Source organism: Pleurodeles waltl, chromosome 6 (assembly GCF_031143425.1).
Source record: "Pleurodeles waltl isolate 20211129_DDA chromosome 6, aPleWal1.hap1.20221129, whole genome shotgun sequence".
Taxonomy (NCBI): Eukaryota; Metazoa; Chordata; class Amphibia; order Caudata; family Salamandridae; genus Pleurodeles; species Pleurodeles waltl.
Window position 1 is genome coordinate 1,077,073,180 of NC_090445.1, and position 24,575 is coordinate 1,077,097,754.

At 44.1% G+C, this 24,575-nt stretch overlaps 1 long non-coding RNA gene across 1 annotated transcript in view; it reads left to right on the forward strand.

Moving 5' to 3' along the window:
* LOC138302083 (uncharacterized) overlaps window positions 1-24,575 on the forward strand; it is a 187,238-nt gene that overhangs the window by 93,422 nt on the left and 69,241 nt on the right. The gene's annotated exons all lie outside the window — the stretch shown is intronic.

Sequence of the window (24,575 nt, forward strand, 5' to 3'; positions counted from 1 at the left end):
TAGGAAATATCTACCAACTCCAGATATGTTTTAAAACTAGACACCTAGGGGAGTACAGGGTGGTGTGCCTCACATGGATCCCAACAGGTTTTCTTACCCACAATGTCCTGGAAACCTCAAAATCTGACTAAAATCACACATTTTCCTTGCATTTCTCTGCCATATTCTTCCAGAAACAGAAATATACCACAAATTTCCTACTACCCAACATTCCACTAGCAGAGTAAGCCTAAAAACATATTTAAAAAACCCTGACATTTTCGACCAGCTTCGGTTCCCCCTCACACTCTACATGTTTTTGGCCCTTCTCTGTTACAGGTACTTGGCTCACCCACACAAGTGGGTATCATTTTTGTTGAGAGACTGAGGGAAAGGCTGAGTGGTAGGAAATGTGTGGCTCCCCTCAGATGCCATACCTTTCCACCACAGTAATATGATGAACATGTGGTTTTAGACACATTTTGAGATTTGCAAAGGATTCTGTGTGACAGAACCTGGTGAAAGCCACACAAGTCACCCCATACTAGATTCTCCTAGTTGTCTAGTTTTCAAAAATGTACAGGTTTGCTAGATGTTCCTTGGTAGTGGCTGAGCTAGGGCCCAAAATCCTCAGGTAGGAAAATTCCAAAAAAGGGGTTAGTTTTTAGTGGAGAAATGTGATGTGTCTATGTTGTGTTTTGGGTCGTTTCGTGTTGCCGACCACTAAGCCTACCCACACAGGTGAGGTACCCTTATTATTTAGAGACTTGGGGGAATGCTGGGTGGAAGACAGTTTGTGGCTCCCCTCAGAATCCAGAATTTCCACCACAGAAATGTGAGGAAAATGTTTTTTCAAACACATTTTGAGGTTTGCAAAGGATTCTGGGTGACAGAACCTGGTGATAGCCCCACAAGTCACCCCATCCTGTATTTTCCCTAGGAGTCTAGTTTTCAAAAATGTACAGGTTTGCTAGGTGGCGGCCGAGTTAGGGCTCAAAATCCACAGCTAGGCACATTGCAAAAAAAGGGTCAGTTTTCCATGGAGAAATGTGCTGTATCCTTGATGCGTTTTGGCCATTTCCTGTCACGGTCAGTAGGCCTACCCACACAAGTGAGTTTTTATCGGGGACTTGGGGGAACACAGAATAGAACAAGCGTTATTACCAATTGTCTTTCTCTGCAATTGCACCTTCTAAATGTAAGACATTGTGTAAGGAAGAAGTAATTTTGATAAATGCTCTTTAATTCACATGCTAGTATGGGTACCCACAAATTCAAAGATGTGCAAATAACCTCTGCTTCTAAACTCCATATCTTGTGCCCATGTGTGCTCTTTATATTTTAACAAATGAATTTCTGTACACCTGGTACCCAACGAAAAACCATTGCAAGGTGCAGCTCAGTTATTGGTTCTGGGTACTTCGGGTTCTTGGTGAAGCTACACGCCCTATATATCCTTGCAACCAGAAGGGTCTAGCGGACGTAACGGTTTATTGCTTTTGAAAATTAGCCATAGTTATTAAAAGTTTCAGATGAAAACAATACACAAATGGCTGTTGTTTTAACTCAATTTCAATAATTTTTATTTCAACTGTTACTTTCTATAGGAACATCTGGAAGGATCTACACAAATGACCCCTTGCTGAATTTAAAATTGTGTCTACTTTTAAGAAATGTATAGCTTTCTGGAATCCATCATTGGTTTCACACCCATTTTTACCAGTAACTGGAAAGAGGTTGAAGGCACAAAAAATAGGAAAAATGGGCTATGTCCCAGTAAAATGCCAAAACTGTGTTAGAAAATTTGGTTTTCTGATTCAAGTTTGCCTTTTCCTGAAAGTTGGGAAGATGGTGATTTTAGCATCACAAATCCCCCATTGATGCCATGCGTGGGGGGGGAGGAGGCGGGGGGTGGGACAGACACTTTCTTCTGCAGCACATTTTCCCCATTTTTCACAAAAAACACACCTTAGGTGTATTTTGGCTATTTTCTATGCCCTCTGAAGGGGAATCATCAAGCCCTGAGTATCTTTGCATCCCCAGGATGTTGGTAAAAAAGGATGCAAATTTTGAGTGGATAGCTTATGTGGACAAAACATTATGGGGGCCTAAGCTCAAACTACCCCAAGTAGCCAAAAAATAGGCTTAGCCTGAGGTGGGGGGGGGGGGCATAGCAGCGAGGGGGTTAAGCAGGGATGAACATAGTATTTAGTCTCTTAATAATTTCCCAAGTCCGATATTTTGACCCTTTATTTGTGAATTTAGGAGTGAAAATTCCATGTCTGAGTTTGTGCAGTCAGGTTGTTGGATTATGGGGTTTAACTTAAAAAGAGGATATTTTTAAATGTAAAATAGCATCTGAAATCATCTGCTTAATTGGACAGTCTGCATAAATAAGTAGGTAATACCTGGAGTAACATTATTTCAATCAAGTCTAGACAATTCCTTATTATTTTAAATAATTTTGTTGATTTTATTATTTAAATCCCAAACGTCTGGCTGCACAATTCCTTTAATAAAGGCAGTGTAGTGGGCTGAAATGTGTCAGGAGCGACATTTTCACCTTTTGCACTTGGCACTTTGCACTATGCATATGGAAACCCAGTACGTTTATTAATATTATATTGTTGATCGAACGATCAAAGTAATCTTGTGGATTATTAGGAACACATTTACATTGACTGTGAATTTCTTAGTGTTCCTCTGATAATGTTGCTTCAATTTTAATCAGTTTTTATGGACTAGTGTAATATAAACTGCATATTTGTCACATTCTGCATACAAAACCAGTGCTTAATTTGTGCTTGTTGTTTCCGGTGCTGAGCACCGGCACTTATTTTTGAGGGCAGGGCCTTATTCTTCTGCCTCAAGCATTTGCTGCGAGCAAAAGACACATATGGGAAAGACGGAGGAAGAGAAAAACGAAAAAGCGTCACAAAGGGAGAAAGCAGGAAGCTGCCAGAGTGAGGGAAGGGGCAGGGAGCGGCTTTAAAGGGATTGAAGAGGATTACGCTGCCTCAGAATTAGGTGCTCACACATTTAAAAGCAGCAGCTGCGTGTTTCAGAGGAGAGCTATGAACACTGGCACTTTTCTATTTACAAATTAAGCACTGTACAAAACTAAAGGCAGATCCTGCTGAAACCTGCCAAGAAATGGTCCTCCCAAACTTGGTCAATATTAGTGGGCAGGTGCGCATTTAAGTGTACTATTACGTGCTGCACCATTTGCTGAAAAGTTGTTGATTACAAACCAATAACCCCTTTTAAATAGTCTTTATGTTGTATTTAGTTTGGCCAGTCTTACTGGCCAATGTTCTTAAAAATGCACCAATTGCCAGAGATATTTAATATACCCTTTAAAAAGGTGACTCAATATCCTGTCAAATTTTGAAAAGTATCACCGACTCCGAAATGATTGAATATCCAGCCCTCACCAGGATAGATCTTTTTTCAGCACATACAGTGTATGTTTTTCCCCATTCAAGCATTTGCTATATGGTTGAAGCATACCATGTTTAGAATTGGCTTTTTCCGAGCGTCATGTTCTTCAGTAAGGAACAGCCTAATCTACGTTTGTGGATGTCTTGATTCGGGATAGCTGAAGGGTAAGTGAAGGGCTCCAGGGAGGTTGCAGGGTGTGCCCATTTTTCTAATGAGTGTATTGCAGAGCCTATTTTGAGAGAGGGGACCACTGCACTCATTCTTGGGAGACCAACACTTATTTTCCTCTTCGGACATTTATGGAGAACAAGAGGTGGAAAACACACAAATGGTAAAGAAAGAGGAATAGAAAGGGCAGAAAACGCCACAAAAAGGATAAAGCAGGAACCTCTAAGGTAAGATAAGGAGGCAGGCTAGCAGCAGATTGAAGAGGGCTGAGGTGGTTTGAAGACTAAGCAGAGTCTTCAGAACCTGACAATCAGTAGTGCTGGCCGAGGCCTTCTGAGCAGGGTTTTGGGCACCTGCACTCATTATTTGAACAAAGGAAACACTGGTGTTTAGCTTCTACTATTCTCTGTTTATATTTGTTTTAGATAATATGAAATATATTTTTCACAGATAAAGTTTCATGTCTTTAACACTCATTGGGGCTACAGACGATAAGGAACTGTTCAAGATCAAGGATCCTCTCTGTTGTTCCCTTGGGTAAGGATTATTATTGGATTTTATCAAGCCTAACACCGGCATGACTTCTTAATCCTTGGCTTTCAGGACTGGGAGCCAGACTTAGTGTTTCCTGCACAAGTTACACCATTACAAACATAATGGACATCCTATATGGGGGTCATTCTGACCCCGGCGGTCCAGGGTTGGCGGGAGCACCGCCACCAGGCTGGCGGTGCCCCGCAGGGCATTCTGACCACGGCGGTTTGGCCGCGGTCAGATGTGGAAAACCGGCGGTCTCCCGCCGGTTTTCCGCTGCCCAAATGAATCCTCCATGGCGGCGCAGCTCGCTGCGCCGCCATGGAGGATTCTGACAGCCCGCCAGCGGTTCGCCCGCCAGGAACAGGATGGCGGTATGGGGTGTCGTGGGGCCCCCGTAAGAGGGCCCCACTTTGTATTTCAGTGTCTGCTTTGCAGACACTGAAATACGCGACGGGTGCCACTGCACCCGTCGCACCTTCCCACTCCGCTGGCTCAATTCTGAGCCGGCGTCCTCATGGGAAGGGTGTTTTGCACTGGGCTGGCGGGCGGCCTTTTGGCGGTCGCCCGCCAGCCCAGTGCAAAACCCAAAATACCCTCAGCGGTCTTTCGACCGCGGAGCGGTATTTTGGAGGGGGAAGTCTGGCGGGCGGCCTCCGCCGCCCGCCAGACTTAGAATCACCCCCTATATGTCTTATTGCAAGTGTATTATAGCCTAGCACTTCTAATTTTGTTGACAAGACATCAGGTATGTTTGTGATGAAGTACCCATGTGCCAAACTCTAAATGAGGCCTTCGGTACCTCAGTACAATATCGGTGCTTACAAGTCAACTTGAAAAAATAATGTACGAAATAGATAACAGATGTCAGCTTAAACTTTCCTACTTTTTTCTAGCTTTACAGGGTCAATGACATGGAAGTGTGACTTTAATGGCCATGATAGCCCTCTACAGAAGGCTATAAAGCTATTCGAATATTCTGCCTATATGGGCGGTCCTAGCAACTTTCTTCACAAGTTTGTTTCACACCCCACTGGTCTATTCCTGACAGTTACTGCTGTGCATTCTGGGGTGAACAGCCCCACTATGAACTGACATAAAAGGACAGCAGGAGCTGTGAAAGAAGGAAGTGGGGGGCCTCTGCAGGCACTGCCTTTCCCTCTGCTCCACCAAATGGATTTGTTTCATTTGTTCAGGTAGCCTGAAGGCTTTGAATGCTTTCTCTTCCCACCTTCTACGGCTCTTGCAACCACTGCATCTGCATACAATTGATAGTCTGAGTCTCAAACAAATGGAAAGCCTCCTGTCTTTTCACATGACCACATCCTTTTCCTCTCATGTCCCTGCCTCAATTCACATACCCTTGAATAGAGGCAGAAAATAGGAAGAGACATAGGCTCTGGATTAGGGCATTGTAATGGTGATGGCAACTAGCCTATGCCAGCATTTAGAGTTTAAATAAACTTTTTAACAGTGCTCTCAGCATTTCAATGAAATGTTTTTATAGGCCATCAGCTTGTCAGCCTTGTCACATTTTGTATAATATGGTTGGTCTATGTGAAACTTTGTCTGAAGCATACTTTTAGTAGTGTTCAAGGTGGACTCATATTCACCCCTCTCTTTGTGCAAAGCTTTATAAAGTTTCAAGGAAAATGAAGACCCTATGCTGGACCTCCAATTTGTGAAGCTGTATCTTGAGAGCCCTGTATATAGGATCTTTCACCGTAAGCAATGTCGAGATAGTTGCATGGCGGCCATGCCTGATAGGCCTAGGTAGCGCATGGCATGCTATGCGCTACCTGCAAGAATGATGCTGGGAGCTCCGGTGGGCAACAGAGCTACTCTTGCTTTATTTACCTCATAGCGGCTGGCCTTCGGGTGTGGTCCTCGACACCTTCACTCAGACTCTTGGCAGGGGGGAGTGTGGACAGGAGATATCTTGTGTACCTCCATTCTTCCAGCATTTATTCATTCCAGAATCCTTAGTAAGGATTCTTGGGATACTTATCTCGTCCAATCCAAGAAGGCGGCACCCCATAGCAGTTCTTGTTAGATTCCCAATCCTTCATGGCTGTCCATTTTAGACGTAATTTACTGAAATTTATATATTTATATAGATCAGATCTGTATTGCCCATGTGTTGCAATGCTTCATCAGTCATGTTAATTCTTCTTCACATCCTCACCTCTTGAGTTCTGGTTCCATTTTCGGTTGTTACTACTACTGGTTTCTGTTAGTTCCCGTTCTACTTTTGGTGCAGTTGGTTCCTGGAGTCCAGTTATCTGCTGCTGTTTGTCTTCTGCCATTTGGTGGAATTTTGCCAATTTGGCCTTTTCCTCAAACAGGGGCTTTTCCTGGAAGGCATTATCTGCTTCGGTGCTTCCTAACGATTGGCGGCATCATGGTTTATCAGAAGGGGTCTCCCATACCTCTGGCAGACCAAGACAGTGAAGACTTGGTTTTCCCGCTCATTTCGTACTCATTGTAGACATCAACTAGGCGCCCGTCCCCAGAATCTGAAAAGAGGTCAGCTACCCTCTGATTGCTCCCCTAGGATCTTCTGCTATTGTAAGCCAGCACACCTCACCAGGTGCCTGCTCTTTAAAATAGTTTTGAGTGATCTCTTTCAAGGTGATATTTAGACCAATGTCTCCAGCAGCGAATTCATTCAGCTCCCAAGATCCTACTGACTTTACTCCATAGTGCAACATACACAGCCAGTATGGCTGGAGCATGATCTGATCACTTCTAACTCCTTACTGCCTGGCCAATCGAAATTAAATCATGTGGTAAAGAAAGGCAAATTATTCTTTCATTATGTTGTATCTCTTTCCATTGAAAATAATTTTGCAGGACAGTGGACCACATTTTATATTTGTAATGTGGATGTTTCATTAGCAGATGCTTTCAGAAACAAGGCACGGGACCTTATAAAGACTTGCAACATATTTGTGAATCTTCTAAATTCCTAATATCCTGTTGAAATAACTAACTTTGTGAAGATTGCCTGTGATATGAACACAAAGTTGTGTTAATGGTAAACCTAAAAAACATTGACAAAGAAGAACATCATTCTATCTATTACAGTTGTATATAATACTAATGCTTTGTTTTTTTTGGTTTCTGCTATGGATATCTGCAATCCATCAAACGACACTCTTCACTTGTGAACATTGTCACCTCTTAATCTGTCTGTTTACTGCAATCAGCTGCTGAAGGTGACTAATTACTTTTGTAAAGTGACTGGTGCAGTGTTTAATCTCATGTGCAGCAACTTTAATAACTTTTTTTATCAATTTGCACTTGAGCCAATGTTTGTTAAAATCTGCAGAGGATGCAGCCAATCATGGATTATATGGTGAGTGTGGCAATCTCTTATTTATGTGGAAAACACAGTCGCATATTGTGTTTCTTCAGTGTGTCTCCTATAGTCAATTAATGTACCTTATCATAATTGAAAGAGCTGTGCCATTCTTATACAATGAGATACGGTATAATACGGTAATCTCAGATCAGCTGGATGCCAGGACATTTAAACTTCTGTTAATGTGAGACCTATTGATGATGTATTGGAAACAACAGACACATAATCATTAGGATTAGCGTTATCCTGCTCCCAGACTACATCTAAGTCTTCTTCTTTGAAACCTTACCCCGTGTGCGTCCAGCAGGGGATGGGAACCAGTGTTTGTAAAAGTGCTTATGGGATAGACGTTTTCTGCACAGCTTTGTAAACCAGAGCCACCATGTCGTCTGCACTATTTCTGACTTACTTTATATTTTTTCTTTAGTAGACTGACAACCTCTGACCACTTTCAAAAGGTTGCCTTGGTAATAAGAAAAGTTTAACTGTAGGAGCTAGCTTTGATAAAGTGAGGTTCACTCTGAAACTCAGCGATGGTGACTACCTGGCCCCTCTTACTTGGTTATAAAAGATCTAAAAGTGGTGACATAGAATTATAGATCAAGTGTAGAGTCCCCCGTTTTTCCTGTGTCCCAGGTAGGGAAACTGCCCCGATTCTTCCAGTGAGTGACAAATGGGGGCCGCTGTGCAAGATAGTGGTCTGTGCTCAGTCTGCATTTATTCTTGTTCTTAGTGGACATGACTGCCTATCCATTCCTTTGTTTATGGCTTCCCTTTCTGCCACCTGATTTACATGAATAGCAGGAGAATTGGATGATATGTAGCTGGATGAATCCAAACGAATCAGGAGGCAGATTCTCATGATAAGTATATCCATTCATGGAGGATCAACAAGTTACAGCAGCAGGACCAGTATCACCTGTCTCTCCTCCACATCGATCCCCTGTATAACTTCAAAACTACATCAGCATTCTTTAAGTGACATAGGGCCGAATGTTTCTCATTTAGAGTCGGGCAGACCTTCAGTATGCAGATGACGGAGACTATTTTGTCTCCGACGCCGAGATACACCTCAGATTGGCCAGAGTAATGGCCGTCAAAGGTTTTGCCATTGGTCCACCCACCCTATTTAAGTGGGCAGACAAATGCCAAGTTTTTACTGTCCATCACCACCAGGTAAAACCTGTTAGTAATGGGCAGTAAAAACTACAAATTAACAATCCCCACACCATGGGTGGAAACACCTGTGGCGAGGGGGTTGTTGCTTTTTTAATTTTGAAAAACAAAATCCCGCTTTGAGATATTATTTTTTTAAATAAAAAAGAAACAATAGAGCCTTCCGTCCAACTTTCAGTGCCTTTACAGGAACCGCCACGATGCCGGTCCCTGGAAATTCAAGAGATATCATCTGGGCTGGCGTGCATCTCCAAAGTTTGTGGGAAGAGTACCCTCGCCATGGCGGCAGTAAAGTAGCCAGCTATGGCGGCCCTACATAACCCAACCAACCAACCTCTAAATCAGGCGCCTAGCAATATTCCACGCTGGAAGATGCCAGCCTGGAATCTTCCACTCACCACACATTTCCCCCAATTAGCAAAATTTACAGTAAAAAGGAAATAAAACAAACACAAAGGGAATAAAAATGAAATGAAACTACAAATGATGACCGAAAAGTCCAAATAAAATCCAACAGCTGATGACAAAATATTAAAGAGAAATACAGTTGCACATCAAGAAGGCAATACTGAATTAACCTAATCATAAATCCTACAAGGATGTTTCATTTCTCTAAGGTTGCAACGTAAAGATTCATTACGTTCATTAGACAATGTTGTTGAAGACATTTGTTTTGTGCAGACTCTTTAGACAAAGTTGTTGAAAACCTTTTTTTTCCTTGAAAAGCAAAGACTTATTTTCCTGAAAGATGAGAAACAACTTCTTTGGTTACTAGCTAACTTATTGATGACCTACCATTATCCACCTTCCACAAGAACAGCAGTGTGTATCCATGACCTGAACAGGATCACAAAACTTTGACAAACCTATGATAATTAGCCTATAGGAAGTAACCCTGGCCAACAGATAAAGCCCCAGCGGTTAACCCAGGACCAGATGTGGTTCCCCATGGACTTAATTAAGTGTAACATTGAGGCCCTCATTATGAGTTTAGCGGTCTTTCGGGCAAGAACGCTATGGAAAATCCTGCCACCATCCCAGTGGAACAGTGACCGCTGTATTACGAGTTACATCTATACCATCTAGGGAGGCCCTTATAACCCCGCTTTATATGGGCCATATAACGATACACCAGATACAACTATACAGAGGGGATTAATATATATATATTCTTGTATATCTCAGTGAAATTATCATTTAATCACTGGAAGAATTTACTTCTTTTTATTCTTTAGTGTTTGTTTCTCTTTGTCTCACTCTCTTGATTTATGACATAAAACATAAAAAATCACATCTTATTTACAGACAATGAATACAAACATCTACACATATAACTATAAACATCTCTGTCCACAATACATATGCCACTTGGCATTTGAAGTTCTGAGAAGTCTTTTGCACTGACACTTTCCAATCAATAGTTCTTAAAAGTATCCGCTGCTAAACCTTTTCCAGGTGTGCAGTCTTTTAAATGAGGTAGTACTATTTGGTACCGCCTTTTCTAGGATATTAATTCCTATTGGCAATATGCAGTACTATCCTGTTTTCTTCTTCTTCTTTATTCCACAATTAACACAATACTCCTCTGATAGATAGTCAGAGGAGTACCAAATAGTACTACCTAATTTAAAAGACTGTGTGTTATGTTTATTATTGAACGCGTTCCACAGTTGCTATACGCTGTGTGGAACGCGTGTGTGTAAAACGAACGGGAAAGCAGTTGAAGGAGTCGCTTTCCCCAGTGGCTCCAGGCAATAAAGTGCTTTACACCAAATACCTTGTGGTGTTTTCACTACAATTTGGCGACTAGTGCCTGGAGCCTAGGACTGCGCGTGCTGTGGCATTAGGAGTTCTGGGGTGCAGCACAGCATTCCTTTTGGGCTGACGATGGAGCGATTCATCGCGTTTTGAGCTGCGCTTTGCCGATTTCCTGGTGGGCTTGACGTTTTGAGCTGCGCATTGCCGATTTCCTGCTGGGCTTGACTGTGTGTTTTTACTGTCGCTTTCTCACTGGACTGCACAACGGAGGTTGTGTTGGTTGTGGGCAACAGTAGCTTGACGCGATGTTCGCGTGCCAATGTTGTCATGACAACCTGAATGCCGGCTGTGTAGTTCGTACTGCGGCCATTTTGAAGGATCCTGAGGCATTCTGGAGTTTCTTAGCAACAAATAATATATGGATGTGAACCTTTTGAGGATATCCTGCCACTTGTAACGATTCCTTTGTGCTGCAAAACGTGCTGGAATTCGTACATTCAACTTAACAAGTGTGTTTAGTGGTCATCTTTATCTGTTTGGAAAATCTCCATGGAAACCACGGATTACTAGCTGCATTTGGACTTTTCTTCATAATATTGTTTTTTTTGGTTTTCAATTTAAGATTGAGAGTAGTTATTTATAATGGCAACGCAGAATTTCAGCATTTCTCCACCACAAGCATTTTGGCCAACAGGTTCTGAACCATCTATTAAGTGGTTAGAGTGGAAGGAGTACTTTATAAATTACATTGATGCAGTGGGTGATTCTGGCAACATGTCAGCAGACCAAAAAAACGTATTGTGTTACATTCTTTGGGTCCTTATGGGTTAAGAGTGTACAACCAAATGTTAAAAGCTCCAGTAGTTGAGGATCAGAACGTTTTTGATGCAGCATTGAAAGATCTTGACACTTATTTTGCACCAAAGGTTTGTATAGGTATTACTAGATATACATTTTTCCAACGTAAGCAAAATGAGAATGAGTCAGTAGATAATTATGTCGCTGAACTTAAAAAAATAGCTATTGATTGCAAATTTGGAGCATTACAAACTGAGTTAATTAGGGACCAATTAGTTATGCATGCTCATAATCAGGGTATTCAAGAACGTTTGTGGGTGAATGGTGATTCATCACTTGAGGAGGTTATGAACATTGTGCGTAAAGCAGAGATGTCGGGTAGATGGGCCAAGGAATTATTGTCAAAAGTTAAGGAGTCTGAGTTTGTCTGTAAAATAAACTCCAAACCTGCCAGTAAGTCTTACAATGCCACCTAAACTTCCAGTAAGTCTTTCAATGCCCAATCAAAATCGTTTTCTAAAGAGAAAAATAGATGCTATAGGTGTGGTAGTAAGGATCACCTAGCGTGTAGCAAGACATGTCGAGCTATCCAAAGAAAGTGTGGAAATTGTGGTTTAATTGGTCATTTTGCGAAGGTTTGCAGAAAAAAAGATAACGCCAAGTGTGTGTTGGAAAATTCTGAACAGGATGATGAAGAGGATGGAAAGGGTCATGGGTTTGGTATCGATAGTGTTATATGCTCTACAACAAATTTGATTCTGAATGTCAATGGGGAGCCAGGGAAAAACAAGCCTGAGTGTCAAATACGCATTGGTGGAGTTATAACGAAAAATTTTGCTGATTCTGGATCACCTTATACCATTGCGAATGAAGAGGTATGGAGAAATAAATTCATAGGAAAATTTGGTATGGAGTTATGTGAACCTGATATACAACCACAAGGGTATAGTGGTAATAACATTGATATGTTAGGTTATAGATGGTTAACCTTTAGATTTAAAAACAGATCCACTCGAGCTAAGCTGTATATAAGTAAGAAAGGACCACCAGTTCTTGGCTGGATTGATCAGGATAAATTGCACATTGTCCTGGATCCAAACAGTGAAGAACAAGTGAAGGTGGTGGATGAAGAGTTAGACTTTGCAAGGGATCTGTTACGAAAATTTCCTTCAGTGTTTGACACAAACCTGGGAAATTTAAGGGGTTTTGAACACCGCATAATATTGAAAGCTAATGCAGTCCTGAAGGTACACAAGGTTAGGAATGTTCCTATATTGATTAGAGACGAAGTTTCAAAGGAACTGGAAAGATTAGTGACTTTAGGAGTAATACAACCTATCGAAGCATCAGAATGGATTTCTCCATTGGTGGTTACCAGACGCAGTAATGGAAAGATTCGTTTATGTGTGGACCTATGCCATTTGAACGATAATATTGTTATTGATCGTTTTCCTTTACCTAGGATTAATGAAATGGTTCTCTCTTTAAAGGATACAAAAATATTCTCCACTATAGATTTATCTGCTGCGTATCATCAGATTTCCCTTATGACTGATTCTAGAAAGTACACAGCATTTATTACACCTTTTGGCTGTTTCCAATTTAACAGGATGCCTTTTGGCTTAGCGTCTGCTGCTGCAGTGTTCCAAAGACTTATGTTTCAGTTATTTGGAAATAAATCTGGTGTAAAATTCTTCCAGGATGACATTCTAATCTATGGGAAGAACAACATTGAACATGATTCAAGACTGAAGGAGGTAATGAACATATTGGAGAAAAGTAGTTTAACTGTGGAACTTTCAAAATGTAAATTTGCAAGGGACAGCGTCACTTATTTGGGTCATGACATTGGAGCCCAAGGTGTCAGACCAAAAGAGTCTTTTGTGAATGCTATCAAAGATGCTTCACTTCCAAGTTCTAAGGATGATGTTAGATCTTTTTTAGGTCTAGTTGAATACTGTGCTAAATTTATTCCACGATTTGCTGACAAATGTTTCCATTTGAGACAGCTATTGAAAAACAAAGTCAAATTTGAATGGCTTAAGGAATGCCAGGAAGAATTCAATCGCATCACTTCTGAAATTGATAAAGTCCAAAGCTTACACTGTTTTGATCCTAACCTGGATAACTGTATCACAACGGATGCCAGTGGTAAAGGTTTGGGTGCGGTATTAAGCCAGAAGGATAAGGATGGGAAGGAATTTATAATATCCTTTGCCTCTAGAGCCTTGTCGCCAACAGAAGAAAAGTATCCCACAATTGAGAGGGAAGCTTTGGCATGTGCGTGGGCTCTGGATCACTTCAGGGTTTTTGTGTGGGGAAAACCTGTAACAATATTATGTGATCACAAGCCGTTGGTGAAATTATTGACAACGGGGGGAACTGTTAATGCTTCTGCGAGGATTGCAAGATTGTCAATAAGAATGCAGGATTATGTATATAGACTTATATATTTACCGGGCAAGGATAATCTAGTAGCGGACTTCTTAACAAGAATGCCTACTAAACTGGAAGAGTGTGTGGATGAATGTTGGCATAATTTCCAAGTAGCTTTTGTTCATGCAGATGGTAGTCATGCTGTGTGCAGGGAAGAGTGGATATCTGAATATGATAAGGATACAGTACTAGTTGATGTAAATACATTTTTGCAAGGAAATTGGCCTGATAAAAACAAATTGCAGGAAGAGGTTAGGCCTTTTTGGGAAGTGAGATCGCAGTTGTCCCTCGAGAATGGTACAATCATGAGGGGTGAGTGGATTATTCCTCCCAAGAGCTTGAGGGAAGTAATTGTGGATCTATGTCACGAAGGACATTTTGGCATTGTAAAAACAAAGGGTGTGGTAAGAAGTTTATTTAGGTGGCCAAATCTGGATGTTGGGGTTGAAAGAATTGTGAGGAATTGTTCCATGTGTTCAAATGCCGACAAGAGGTTACAAACATTCAGACCGCCAATGAATAAAAAAAAATTGCCGAAACAACCCTGGGAATGTGTGGCAATTGACTTTGCGGGACCGTTTGGTGATGAACAAAAATACGTAATAGTGTTGATGGATCTGTTTTCTAGGTGGCCTGTTGTAGAAATTGTTGAGAGGGTAGACACGAGATGTATTTTGGAATTTTTAGATAAAGTTTTTGTGTCTGAAGGTTTACCTACGGTGGTGCTAAGCGACAATGGTGTTCAGTTCTTGTCCAAGGCATCGAAAGATTACTTCAAAAGAATTGGCGTACACCATAAAACTACTTCCCTTTATAATCCTAGTTGCAATGGCATGGTGGAAAGGTTCAACAGGGTGGTTAAGGGAGTTATTCAATCAGCCTGTGCTAGTGGTACGGATTGGGAGGTACAGTTACACAAGGCTGTTTGGGCATACAGAGTGATGAAGAATGAGGTAACAGAATTATCGCCTTTTGTAATAATGAGAGGGCGGGAGCCTAGGACCAAATACAGTTTAAACTGGTTGCATCAGCGTAATGTGGTACAATGGTCTTTAGAATCAGTTCAGAATAGGATGAAGGAAAAACATGCTGTTATGAAAAAACGTTACGATGAGCAGCATGGTACAAAACCAGTTGGCATTGTGGTTGTCGATTGGGTTCGTGTTAAGAAACCGGTTAAGGTCAGGAAAGGACATTGTCAGTTTTATGAACCAGAAGAAGTTGTAGAGGTTTTGAACAATGCAGTCAGGTTGAGCAATGGAAAGGTATGGAATCTTAAACGGGTGGCCAAGGTGCGTAGGGAAGTTAGGAGTCACAATTCCTCTACGTCTAATTTTAGATGGTTGGAAGGGGAAGAAGGTGATACTGTAAGTAGTGAAGGACTATGTATGGAGAGTGTTGAATGTGAGAATAATGCATAGGTTTGTACTGGTGAAAGTGAGAATAGTGCTGAGGTGAATGAGGAGATTGGTGAATATGTGGTTAGTGCTGAAGCGAACAAGGATGTTGAAGGCGTGGTTAGTGAGGCTTTGGATGGAGTGAGAGGAAGAGTGAGGAAACCACCCGGTTGGCTTAAGGATTTTGTGTGGGGGGAGAAGGTTGTTGAGTTCATTAAGTAACTTATAGGAATTGTATGTACTCATAGGAGTTGAATGTATATAGTATATTTTTAGTACAGCTGCTAGAACTTCCTTAGCACTTCTGTTAAATTTCAATGTTTGGTTTATATTCATTTCAATCATTTATTTTCTTATTTGTATTCATTATTTATTTATTTTTCTCTGTATTGAAAGGAAGGGGATGTGTTGTGTTTATTATTGAACGCGTTCCACAGTTGCAATGCGCTGTGTGGAACGCATGTGTGTAAAACGAACAGGAAAGCAGTTGAAGGAGTCGCTTTCCCCAGTGGCTCCAGGCAATAAAGTGCTTTACACCAAATACCTTGTGGTGTTTTCACTACACTGCGCTCTCATATTACGAGTTACAAGCACAGCCAGAAAAACAACATCTCCAGTGCCACTGACGGCGAAAGGACGACTGGCTGGCTGCCGGGCCCGCCACGCCGACACCATACCGGCCGCCATATTATGAGTCAGAATATAGCACAGCGGAACATGTACGGCAGTAAACCATTGAAGGTGTGCACAGCGGCGGGCTAGGAAATCACCTGCAATAGAAGGCAATACCAGATTAGACAGTTTGAATACCCCACACCTGAAACACATGCACACACTACACACACCTGTTCATTGCACCATAAAACACACTGTAGGAAGTTGGCTCTGTATGTGCTATTTCAAAGTAAGGAATAGCATGCACAGAGTCCAAGGGTTCCCCTTAGAGGTAAAATAGTGGTAAAAATAGATAATACTAATGCTCTATTTTGTGGTAGTGTGGTCGAGCAGTAGGCTTATCCAAGGAGTAGTGTTAAGCATTTGTTGTACATACACATAGACAATAAATGAGGTACACACACTCAGAGACAAATCCAGCCAATAGGTTTTGTATAGAAAAATATATTTTCTTAGTTTATTTTAAGAACCACAGGTTCAAATTTAACATGTCATATCTTGTTTGAAAGGTATTGCAGGTAAGTACATTAGGAACTTTGAATCATTTCAATTGCATGTATACTTTTAAAGTTATTCACAAATAGCTATTTTAAAAGTGGACACAGTGCAATTTTCACAGTTCCTGGGGGAGGTAAGTTTTTGTTAGTTTTACCAGGTAAGTAAGACACTTACAGGGTTCAGTTCTTAGTCCAAGGTAGCCCACCGTTGGGGGTTCAGAGCAACCCCAAAGTTACCACACCAGCAGCTCAGGGCCGGTCAGGTGCAGAGTTCAAAGTGGTGCCCAAAACGCATAGGCTCCAATGGAGAGAAGGGGGTGCCCCGGTTCCGGTCTGCTTGCAGGTAAGTACCCGCGTCTTCGGAGGGCAGACCAGGGGGGTTTTGTAGGGCACCGGGGGGGACACAAGCCCACACAGAAATTTCACCCTCAGCGGCGCGGGGGCGGCCGGGTGCAGTGTTAGAACAAGCGTCGGGTTCGCAATGGAAGTCAATAAGAGATCAAGGGATCTCTTCAGCGCTGCAGGCAGGCAAGGGGGGGCTTCCTCGGGGAAACCTCCACTTGGGCAAGGGAGAGGGACTCCTGGGGGTCACTTCTGCAGTGAAAGTCCGGTCCTTCAGGTCCTGGGGGCTGCGGGTGCAGGGTCTTTTCCAGGCGTCGGGACTTAGGTTTCAGAGAGTCGCGGTCAGGGGAAGCCTCGGGATTCCCTCTGCAGGCGGCGCTGTGGGGGCTCAGGGGGGACAGGTTTTGGTACTCACAGTCGTAGAGTAGTCCGGGGGTCCTCCCTGAGGTGTTGGTTCTCCACCAGCCGAGTCGGGGTCGCCGGGTGCAGTGTTGCAAGTCTCACGCTTCTTGCGGGGAGATTGCAGGGTTCTTTAAAGCTGCTCCTTTGGATAAAGTTGCAGTCTTTTTGGAGCAGGTCCGCTGTCCTCGGGAGTTTCTTGTCGTCGTCGAAGCAGGGCAGTCCTCAGAGGATTCAGAGGTCGCTGGTCCCTTTGGAAGGCGTCGCTGGAGCAGAGTTCTTTGGAAGGCAGGAGACAGGCCGGTGAGTTTCTGGAGCCAAGGCAGTTGTTGTCTTCTGGTCTTCCTCTGCAGGGGTTTTCAGCTAGGCAGTCCTTCTTGTTGTTGTTGCAGGAATCTAGTTTCTAGGTTCAGGGAGAGCTCTTAAATACTAAATTTAAGGGCGTGTTTAGGTCTGGGGGGTTAGTAGCCAATGGCTACTAGCCCTGAGGGTGAGTACACCCTCTTTGTGCCTCCTCCCAAGGGGAGGGGGTCACATCCCTAATCCTATTGGGGGAATCCTCCATCTGCAAGATGGAGGATTTCTAAAAGTTAGAGTCACCTCAGCTCAGGACACCTTAGGGGCTGTCCTGACTGGCCAGTGACTCCTCCTTGTTGCTTTCTTTGTTCCCTCCAGCCTTGCCACCAAAAGTGGGGGCCGTGGCCGGAGGGGGCGGGCAACTCCACTAAGCTGGAGTGCCCTGCTGGGCTGTGACAAAGGGGTGAGCCTTTGAGGCTCACCGCCAGGTGTTACAGCTCCTGCCTGGGGGAGGTGTTAGCATCTCCACCCAGTGCAGGCTTTGTTACTGGCCTCAGAGTGACAAAGGCACTCTCCCCATGGGGCCAGCAACATGTCTCTAGTGTGGCAGGCTGCTGGAACTAGTCAGCCTACACAGACAGTCGGTTAAGTTTCAGGGGGCACCTCTAAGGTGCCCTCTGGTGTGTATTTTGCAATAAATTGTACACTGGCATCAGTGTGCATTTATTGTGCTGAGAAGTTTGATACCAAACTTCCCAGTTTTCAGTGTAGCCATTATGGTGCTGTGGAGTTCGTGTTTGACAAACTCCCAGACCATATACTCTTATGGCTACCCTGCACTTACAATGTCTAAGGTTTTGTTTAGACACTGTAGGGGTACCATGCTCATGCACTGGTACCCTCACCTATGGTATAGTGCACCCTGCCTTAGGGCTGTAAGGCCTGCTAGAGGGGTGACTGGCCTATACTTGCATAGGCAGTGAGAGGCTGGCATGGCACCCTGAGGGGAGTGCCATGTCGACTTACTCGTTTTGTTCTCACTAGCACACACAAGCTGGCAAGCAGTGTGTCTGTGCTGAGTGAGAGGTCTCCAGGGTGGCATAAGACATGCTGCAGCCCTTAGAGACCTTCCTTGGCATCAGGGCCCTTGGTACTAGAAGTACCAGTTACAAGGGACTTATCTGGATGCCAGGGTCTGCCAATTGTGGATACAAAAGTACAGGTTAGGGAAAGAACACTGGTGCTGGGACCTGGCTAGCAGGTCTCAGCACACTTTCAATTGTAAACATAGCATCAGCAAAGGCAAAAAGTCAGGGGGCAACCATGCCAAGGAGGCATTTCCTTACACAACCCCCCCCCAAACGAAAGAGGATGAGACTAACCTTTCCCAAGAGAGTCTTCATTTTCTAAGTGGAAGAACCTGGAAAGGCCATCTGCATTGGCATGGGCAGTCCCAGGTCTGTGTTCCACTATAAAGTCCATTCCCTGTAGGGAGATGGACCACCTCAACAGTTTAGGATTTTCACCTTTCATTTGCATCAGCCATTTGAGAGGTCTGTGGTCAGTTTGAACTAGGAAGTGAGTCCCAAAGAGGTATGGTCTCAGCTTCTTCAGGGACCATACCACAGCAAAGGCCTCCCTCTCAATGGCACTCCAACGCTGCTCCCTGGGGAGTAACCTCCTGCTAATGAAAGCAACAGGCTGGTCAAGGCCATCATCATTTGTTTGGGACAAAACTGCCCCTATCCCATGTTCAGAGGCATCTGTCTGCACAATGAACTGCTTAGAATAATCTGGAGCTTTTAGAACTGGTGCTGAGCACATTGCTTGTTTCAGGGTGTCAAAGGCCTGTTGGCATTCTACAGTCCAGTTCACTTTCTTGGGCATTTTCTTGGAGGTGAGTTCAGTGAGGGCTGTCACAATGGATCCATATCCCTTCACAAACCTCCTGTAATACCCAGTCAAGCCAAGGAATGCCCTGACTTGAGTCTGGGTTTTTGGAGCTACCCAGTCCAGAATAGTCTGGATCTTGGGTTGGAGTGGCTGAACTTGGCCTCCACCTACAAGGTGGCCCAAGTAAACCACAGTTCCCTGCCCTATCTGGCATTTGGATGCCTTGATAGAGAGGCCTGCAGATTGCAGAGCCTTCAAAACCTTCTTCAGGTGGACCAGGTGATCCTGCCAGGTGGAGCTAAAGACAGCAATATCATCAAGATAAGCTGTGCTAAAGGACTCCAAACCAGCAAGGACTTGATTCACCAACCTTTGGAAGGTGGCAGGGGCATTCTTTAAACCAAAGGGCATAACAGTAAACTGATAATGCCCATCAGGTCTGGAGAATGCTGTTTTCTCTTTTGCTCCAGGTGCCATTTTTATTTGCCAGTACCCTGCTGTCAAGTCGAAGGTACTTAAGAATTTGGCAGCACCTAATTTGTCTATGAGCTCATCAGCTCTAGGAATTGGATGGGCGTCTGTCTTGGTGACAGAGTTGAGCCCTCTGTAGTCCACACAAAACCTCATCTCTTTCTTTCCATCTTTGGTGTGAGGTTTGGGGACTAAGACCACTGGGCTAGCCCAGGGGCTGTCAGAGCGCTCAATTACTCCCAATTCCAGCATCTTGTGGACTTCCACCTTGATGCTTTCCTTAACATGGTCAGACTGTCTAAAAATGTTGTTCTTGACAGGCATGCTGTCTCCTGTGTCCACATCATGGGTACACAGGTGTGTCTGACCAGGGGTTAGGGAGAAGAGTTCAGGAAACTGTTGTAGGACTCTCCTACAATCAGCTTGCTGTTGGCCAGAGAGGGTGTCTGAGTAGATCACTCCATCTACTGAGCCATCTTTTGGGTCTGATGACAGAAGATCAGGGAGAGGTTCACTCTCTGCCTCCTGATCCTCATCTGTTACCATCAACAGATTTACATCAGCCCTGTCATGGAAGAGCTTAAGGCGGTTCACATGGATCACCCTCTTGGGGCTCCTGCTTGTGCCCAGGTCCACCAGGTAGGTGACCTGACTCTTCCTTTCTAGCACTAGGTAAGGGCCACTCCATTTGTCCTGGAGTGCCCTGGGAGCCACAGGCTCCAGAACCCAGACTTTCTGCCCTGGTTGGAACTCAACCAGTGCAGCCTTTTGGTCATACCAAAACTTCTGGAGCTGTTGGCTGGCCTCAAGGTTTTTGGTTGCCTTTTCCATGTACTCTGCCATTCTAGAGCGAAGGCCAAGTACATAGTCCACTATGTCTTGTTTAGGCTCATGAAGAGGTCTCTCCCAGCCTTCTTTAACAAGAGCAAGTGGTCCCCTTACAGGGTGACCAAACAGAAGTTCAAAGGGTGAGAATCCTACTCCCTTCTGTGGCACCTCTCTGTAAGCAAAAAGCAGACATGGCAAGAGGACATCCCATCTCCTTTTGAGTTTTTCTGGGAGCCCCATGATCATGCCTTTTAATGTCTTGTTGAATCTCTCAACTAAGCCATTAGTTTGTGGATGGTATGGTGTAGTGAATTTGTAAGTCACTCCACACTCATTCCACATGTGTTTTAGGTATGCTGACATGAAGTTGGTACCTCTGTCAGACACCACCTCCTTAGGGAAACCCACTCTGGTAAAGATACCAATGAGGGCCTTGGCTACTGCAGGGGCAGTAGTCGACCTAAGGGGAATAGCTTCAGGATACCTAGTAGCATGATCCACTACTACTAGGATGTACATATTTCCTGAGGCTGTGGGAGGTTCCAGTGGACCAACTATGTCCACACCCACTCTTTCAAAGGGGACCCCCACCACTGGAAGTGGAATGAGGGGGGCCTTTGGATGCCCACCTGTCTTACCACTGGCTTGACAGGTGGGGCAGGAGAGGCAAAACTCCTTAACCTTCTGGGACATGTTGGGCCAGTAGAAGTGGTTGACTAACCTCTCCCACGTCTTGGTTTGTCCCAAATGCCCAGCAAGGGGAATATTATTGGCTAAGGTCAGAATAAACTCTCTGAACGACTGAGGCACTACCACTCTCCTAGTGGCACCAGGTTTGGGGTCTCTGGCCTCAGTGTACAGGAGTCCATCTTCCCAATAGACCCTATGTGTTCCATTTTTCTTGCCCTTGGACTCTTCAGCAGCTTGCTGCCTAAGGCCTTCAAGAGAGGGACAGGTTTCTTGTCCCTTACACAGCTCTTCCCTTGAGGGCCCCCCTGGGCCTAAGAGCTCAACCTGATAAGGTTCAAGCTCCAAAGGCTCAGTTCCCTCAGAGGGCAGAACTTCTTCCTGAGAAGAGAGGTTCTCTTTTTCTGACTGTGTTGCAGTTGGTTTCCCCACTGACTTTCCTTTTCTCTTGGTAGGCTGGGCCATTTTTCCAGACTCCAGCTCTACTTTTTCACCCTGTGCCTTGCATTGTGCTCTTGTTTTTACACACACCAGTTCAGGGATACCCAGCATGGCTGCATGGGTTTTTAGTTCTACCTCAGCCCATGCTGAGGACTCCAGGTCATTTCCAAGCAGACAGTCTACTGGGATGTTTGAGGAGACCACCACCTGTTTCAGGCCATTGACCCCTCCCCATTCTAAAGTTACCATTGCCATGGGATGTGCTTTAGTCTGATTGTCAGCGTTGGTGACTGTATAAGTTTTTCCAGTCAGGTATTGGCCAGGGGAAACCAGTTTCTCTGTCACCATGGTGACACTGGCACCTGTATCCCTCAGGCCCTCTACACTTGTCCCATTAATAAAGAGCTGCTGCCTGTATTTTTGCATGTTAGGCGGCCAGGCAGCTAGTGTGGCTAAATCCACCCCACCCTCAGAGACTAGAGTAGCTTCAGTGTGGACCCTGATTTGCTCTGGGCACACTGTTGATCCCACTTGGAGACTAGCCATTCCAGTGTTACCTGGATTGGAGTTTGGAGTGGAACTTTTCTTGGGACAGGCCTTGTCTCCAGTTTGGTGTCCAGACTGACTACAGTTTCGACACCAGGCCTTTTTGGGATCAAAGTTTTTACCCTTGTACCCAGGATTGTTTTGTGAAGAAGTTCTGGGCCCACCCTCCTGTGCAGGTTTTTGGGGGCCTGTAGAAGACTCTTTACTATTTTTATTTTTGGCTGTCTCACCACCTTTCCCCTGGGGAGGTTTTGTGACCCCTTTCTTTTGGTCACCCCCTGTGGAAGTTTTGGACACCCTAGTCTTGACCCAATGGTCCGCCTTCTTTCCCAATTCTTGGGGAGAAATTGGTCCTAGGTCTACCAGATGCTGATGCAGTTTATCATTGAAACAATTACTTAACAGGTGTTCTTTCACAAATAAATTGTACAGCCCATCATAATTACTTACACCACTGCCTTGAATCCAACCATCTAGTGTTTTTACTGAGTAGTCTACAAAGTCAACCCAGGTCTGGCTCGAGGATTTTTGAGCCCCCCTGAATCTAATCCTATACTCGTCAGTGGAGAATCCAAAGCCCTCAATCAGGGTACCCTTCATGAGGTCATAAGATTCTGCATCTTTTCCAGAGAGTGTGAGGAGTCTATCCCTACACTTTCCTGTGAACATTTCCCAAAGGAGAGCACCCCAGTGAGATCTGTTCACTTTTCTGGTTACACAAGCCCTCTCAAAAGCTGTGAACCATTTGGTGATGTCATCACCATCTTCATATTTAGTTACAATCCCTTTAGGGATTTTCAACATGTCAGGAGAATCTCTGACCCTATTTATGTTGCTGCCACCATTGATGGGTCCTAGGCCCATCTCTTGTCTTTCCCTCTCTATGGCTAGGATCTGTCTTTCCAAAGCCAATCTTTTGGCCATCCTGGCTAACTGGATGTCCTCTTCACTGGGGTTATCCTCAGTGATTTCAGAGTTGTTGGTCCCTCCTGTGAGGGAACCAGCATCTCTGACTATTATTTGTGGAGTCAGGGCTTGAGAAGCCCTGCTCTCCCTAAGTAGGACTGGAGGGGGGGAATTTCCCTCCAAGTCACTATCTTCATCCTCTGAGTTGCCATCCTCAGAGGGGTTGGCCTTTTCAAACTCTGCCAAAAGCTCCTGGAGCTGTACTTTGGTAGGTTTGGGGCCCGTTGCTATTTTCTTTAGTTTACAGAGTGACCTTAGCTCTCTCATCTGTAGATGGAGGTAAGGTGTGGTGTCGAGTTCCACCACAGTCACATCTGTGCTAGACATTTTGCTTCTAAAAGTTGGAATACTTTTTAAGAATCTACAACTAGTTCTAGGTTCTAATTCAAACTTTTACAAACTTTTAAACTCTAAAAGAAATGCTAAACAGGATCTAACACAAGGCCCTAGCAGGTCTTTTAAGAATTTAGAAAACTTTTCAAATTGCAAAATCAATTTCTAATGACAATTTTGGAATTTGTTGTGTGATCAGGTATTGGCTGAGTAGTCCAGCAAATGCAAAGTCTTGTACCCCACCGCTGATCCACCAATGTAGGAAGTTGGCTCTGTATGTGCTATTTCAAAGTAAGGAATAGCATGCACAGAGTCCAAGGGTTCCCCTTAGAGGTAAAATAGTGGTAAAAATAGATAATACTAATGCTCTATTTTGTGGTAGTGTGGTCGAGCAGTAGGCTTATCCAAGGAGTAGTGTTAAGCATTTGTTGTACATACACATAGACAATAAATGAGGTACACACACTCAGAGACAAATCCAGCCAATAGGTTTTGTATAGAAAAATATCTTTTCTTAGTTTATTTTAAGAACCACAGGTTCAAATTTAACATGTAATATCTTGTTTGAAAGGTATTGCAGGTAAGTACATTAGGAACTTTGAATCATTTCAATTGCATGTATACTTTTCAAGTTATTCACAAATAGCTATTTTAAAAGTGGACACAGTGCAATTTTCACAGTTCCTGGGGGAGGTAAGTTTTTGTTAGTTTTACCAGGTAAGTAAGACACTTACAGGGTTCAGTTCTTAGTCCAAGGTAGCCCACCGTTGGGGGTTCAGAGCAACCCCAAAGTTACCACACCAGCAGCTCAGGGCCGGTCAGGTGCAGAGTTCAAAGTGGTGCCCAAAACGCATAGGCTCCAATGGAGAGAAGGGGGTGCCCCGGTTCCGGTCTGCTTGCAGGTAAGTACCCGCGTCTTCGGAGGGCAGACCAGGGGGGTTTTGTAGGGCACCGGGGGGGACACAAGCCCACACAGAAATTTCACCCTCAGCGGCGCGGGGGCGGCCGGGTGCAGTGTTAGAACAAGCGTCGGGTTCGCAATGGAAGTCAATGAGAGATCAAGGGATCTCTTCAGCGCTGCAGGCAGGCAAGGGGGGGCTTCCTCGGGGAAACCTCCACTTGGGCAAGGGAGAGGGACTCCTGGGGGTC